The sequence below is a fragment of the Ruditapes philippinarum genome, unplaced genomic scaffold (genome assembly GCF_026571515.1).
Source record: "Ruditapes philippinarum isolate M1 unplaced genomic scaffold, ASM2657151v2 ctg564_1_1_1_1, whole genome shotgun sequence".
Lineage (NCBI taxonomy): Eukaryota > Metazoa > Mollusca > Bivalvia > Venerida > Veneridae > Ruditapes > Ruditapes philippinarum.
The window spans coordinates 101,735-107,245 of record NW_026864469.1 but is presented as its reverse complement, the minus strand read 5'-3'; positions in this window follow the sequence as shown (position 1 = coordinate 107,245).

Below are 5,511 nucleotides of genomic sequence, written 5' to 3'. Positions count from 1 at the left end.
TTTTCTAATTTTTTGTAGAAATAAATTAAGTTGCCTTTTCTCAAAAGATATTAGAAATGTCTTCAATGATTTATTAAAACGTTTAATAAATGGGTGCCACTATAGTTTTTTTTACAGTGTAATACTCGTATTACGTCATAAAAATGCTCAAATATGAAATCTCAAACGTTTGAATAGTAGTTCCCGTATGCTATCTAAAAATGAAGTATAGATTACTAATATTACACTAACATGAATAAATTACTAATATTACACTAACATGAATAAATTACTAATATTACACTAACATGAATAAATTACTAATATTACACTAACATGAATAAATTACTAATATTACACTAACATGAATAAATTACTAATATTACACTAACATGAATAAATTACTAATATTACACTACCATAATATTTATGCATTCCATTATACATTTAATACTACCATATTCCGATGCCTTTTAGCACTTGTCTATATTACTATAACATCATGCTTCTATTCAAAATGGAATCGTATAACGTTTAAAGTACATGTTTGTATGTTCACGTACCTATCAACGAATATAGTCTTAAATGTAAAACAAAACATGATTTATATGATTTTCGTTCACTATACTATAAGTGTACATATAAATCAACAACAAAACTATTTTAAATAAAAACTGGTGCTGCTGTTATTGTTGTTGTTGTTGATGTTGCTGTTATTGTTGTTTTGGATGATGATGATGATAATGATGATGATGACGATGACGATGACGATGACGATGATGATGATGATGATGATGATGATGATGACGATGATGATGATGATGATGATGATGATGATAATGATGATGATGATGATGATGATGATGATAATTGATGCTGACGATGACGACGATGATGATGACGATGATGATGATGATGATGATGATGATGATGATGATGATGATGATGATGATAATAATGACGATGATGATGATGATGATGATGATAATGATGATGATGATAACTGGTGTAAGTTTTTTTTTATAATTTCAGCGTCAATAGAAGCTTGAAATGTTTGTTTTCAAATAAAGAGAAATTGGCATGTAAACATTTAATGTTTAAACCTATTCAACTTTTACGGTTACGATGTCGACAATGTCTTTATAACAAGGACAGACTGTTTCGTAACCTACAACAGTTTCCTTTGTTAAGTTATTCCCAGCCTTTGTCAAAGGGACACATTGAAGTTACATTTGCGTTTTGTCACAGAAAACTGTACATTTTCTTTCTTTCCTTAGTCTGTCACAAAAGTAAAAGTTCGTACAAAGAGATCTTTGTTTTTCTTTCCGGAAATCCGATTTATTTCAAAAACCGGAAGTAAGAGTGGGGAGAGATCATTATTTGTTCTAACAAATAATCCCACACTTAAACTGATTAACTGTCGTATACTCTTATCTTATAATATTATCTTGTAACTGTAACTTTGTAATAATATACATTTGAGCCGCGTCACGACAAAACCAGCATAGCGCGTTTGCGACCAGCATGGATCCAGACCAGCCTGCGCATCCGCGCAGTCTGATCAGGATCCATGCTGTTCGCTTACAAACTCTAAAACAAGTAGAGAAACTGATAGCGAACAGCATGGATCCTGATCAGACTGCGCGGATGCGCAGGCTGGTCTGGATCCATGCTGGTCGCAAACCCATTATGTTGGTTTTGTCGTGACACGGCTCATTTGTTTTATATCAAATCAAGAAAAGTGGAGACATTCATGAACTTAATATTGTTAGACCGCTTTCAGCGATGTTATAATTTCAAGAGATATTTTAATAAGCACTTGTGAATTATGTGTATACAGAACATTTCACCCTTTCAACAAATTCAAAGATAAAATCTTTACAATTAAACGCTAGAAACATTAAATAAATGTTTTATATTATACTTTTTTCTTCAATTTTCTGCTAATGATTAACAAGAATAATTATAATAATTGCTTCTCCCTGATTTAAAGTTTTACGACTGTGATATTTACTTTATTTAAATGTATACGTCAAATAATGCATTACTAGTGATATTTACACGTTATATTGTTATATATGTAATGTAATTTAGGATATGAAACAGTGGAGGCACATGTATACAAGTACATGTATTAATATGATCAGCGACCGTTTTCTGTGACAATAATATAATAGTATTATAATAGTATTATAGATAAAATATAAGCTAGTTATAACATTCTAAGTATTCCACTGTTTTATTCAGTATTTAAAATAGCGATGCATATCTTCTGATTTTATATTAATAAAGATGTCAAATTTTCTCCTAATTTATATTAAAAACAATTAGTTCAATAAAAATGTTGTACGAACGAATTTTTGTCATATGTAATCAACATGTAATGCAAGAATATTAACTTAATGATTGAAAGTGTTCATGAAAAGAGTAAAAAAGTCAATGATAACTCTATATTAAGAAAGAGAAGCAATAATTATGAAAAGAAAAGAAATGCAGTGCTACTTAAAATGCTTATACATATATACTGGTCATTGACTGAAATACTTAATAATACTTATTATAAGTCTTTTCACCACAGTTATAACTTCAAATTACACTATGAGTTTAATAAAATCTCATACTCAACTTAATGTACCACGCTTCTTGGCTTAAAAAATGATTTTTGTTTCTGTTGTTTTTTTTTTAATCTAGTGATGTAACGTTAGATTTAAATAACTTATCATAATTAAGTGTGTAAACAATGACTCCACGAGAGTTCATTATCGCTGCTTTTTTTTTACTTTATATGTAAATGAATAAAGATGGTCTAATATAAAGTAACTCTAGAACGAAAGACTGGAACGGTATTCAAATATAAAAAAAAATGAAATGCCAGTCCGTAAGTTGTTATAGCATATTTACCATTCATGTAAAAAGAGATGACAAAATCGAAAGGTTATGATTTCACGTGAAACATTAAAACTCTTAAGAAGATTTGAAATTGTAACGATAATCTATCAATAAATAATGCAGTAACCACTGTATTATAGGTAATGATTTGTTTAGATATCACGGACTCAGTAGAACTATTACATCCTAAAAATATGTTAAATTTGCTTCTTCAAAATAATTTTTTAAATTTTTATTGTGACGAACAATCCGTTTGTGATAAGTCGCGAAGTGTTCCAAAATTACGTCATTTTTGCGCACTTTATGAAAGCATGACATATACAATCAATATTATTATTAAAGAATTAAGTATAAATAATTGTCGGTGTCGTCTCCTTGATAAAACTGTACTTATCTCATATAAGAAACATCTCGTACTAACATCCTTCCCTAAGAAGGTCTCAAACCCAAGGTCTCTGGTTGATAGGTAGGTTTTTAGACAACCAGACCATTTCTCATCATTCTTTATAACCGTTAATAATGTTTCATATAATTAGAAAGACGATAAAAAGAAGTGATTTATTTATAGATATATTGGGATAACGGTATTAATTTAGAATAATTACTCGTTACTTGCACCGGAGACCATGTGTATATGTATAAACATAATCTTGTCCACCCCGTCTGAGTCTCGGTTGCCACGTGATCTGGTTTTCCTCTGATACAAACCATTAGGCCCTTTCAGGCACACAGATGAATATATTCTGTAAAACATAATCTCTTCTTGTCCTTATATCTGCCTTTATCATACTGGTGTCTCAGATTATATACGAATGATGGAACATATAAATATTTGTTGTGAAAACATGGCGGACGGGCGTCTGTGACGGTAGCGTAAAATCATTGTTTCGTGGAAATTGCTTTGTCGGGCGATAAATTATTTTTTCAAACGAAAATCTCAAAATGAAAACAGAGTGGAATTTGTTATCTTTTAACCGTTTCTGCGCGTGTAGACAATACTAGGTACTTGAATCAATGACAACATAAAAAGAAAATTCATAAACGAAAAGCAACTAAAATAAATCGTAATGGGAAGTAAAAAATATAACGTGTGTTTGATTCGTGACAAAATTTAAATGCATGACAAAAATGTCCAAGTAACGTGAGTGCGTATCACTTTTGATTTTTCAATTATCGAGTCAATATTGTTTATATGATTAAAATAGTGTTTAAGTATTTGTAAATTTAAATAAAAAAACTAAAAATAAAAAGACGTTTCTAACACTGGCCAAAAAGGCTCGTGTTTTTAAATGTCCTTAGTCAAGGCCACTTTATTTTAGGACTTAATATAATATAGAAAACAAGTGGGTTTTTTTGTTCGCTTGCTTATTTGTTGATTAAGTTTGTTGTTGTTGTTTGTTTGTTCGTTTTGTTTTGTTTCAAGTTATCATAAATAAGTAGTGATAATAAATTTCGCATGTCTAACCCTTTAAGTTGTTATTACTGTGCTTTTGATATTCTTTCTTTTTTATTTAAGATTAAAATGAAAAACGAACGTTTTGTTTATGTTTATGCTAAACATGTTTATGTTGAACATGTTTATAATGAACATGTTTATTTCGGTGAATTTATTAACGATGAAATACGGCTTGCATGATTCAGCTCGGGTCTTCATGGATTCGTGATGATAAATGCCCAAGCCAGATTCCCCCACAGCCGACACTGTGGCGACACTATTCTATACGTTCTTCTCAATATTCAACTCTGCCTTCTGGCTACTGTGTTCTCTTGTAAACCTGGTTTGCTTTACTTCACGATATCTTTTTTTCTCTTCTTTTTGTTTTTTTGTTGTTGTTGAAATTACGGATACATTTAGATGTTTTTAAAGAGAAGTGTATACCTATTTCAAAACGATGATTTAAAGTGGATTTTCAAATACGCAATAAACAATATTAGCATGACAGCAATTTTAAAACTGAAGAATATGTATCAGATAGCTTGTGACCCTTTCAATGTTTAAGAATCAGGAAACGAAATCAAACTTTTATATTTCTTGTAATTCATATATGTTTTACTAAACACTCAACTAATACCTTTACATGGTTTAAATTTGTCTTAATCATGATTATTTCCACAAATTTTGTTCATAATATTTATGTGTAATATATGTATTTGATATTTACGTCAACAGTATAAAAAGTAAGCGTTACTCATTTTTAAAACATAAGATTAGTATCGTAAAAGAATTTTATGTTGTTTTTATCATATATAATTATGTTTTTTTTCTAAACAGTACATTAAACATTTTATCAGTATATCATATCATTACACAGAACAACAAGCTAACTGTCACTACTTAATGTCACGCGCAAATATCCGTGTAGTATTTGCAAAGTAAACAGATTAAATTCAGAATTTACCGCTAATTCAAAGTCTTAATACAAATACATCAAGATTCGTATCCTTATATTTCTTAAACAAAAGCTTTTCGTTGAATATCCGCCGTGAGTTCTTCAGTGTCCATAGCTTTAACCTGATTCGCTGTGGTGTATTACGTAGCTCGCGTCTGATTGGTTGGAATGACTTTGGAGGCAGGTCTCTCTTCTGCTTGGAGTTGATGAGAATTGGCTGTATGAAACATAAGGCTGTTTTAACAACACTTTG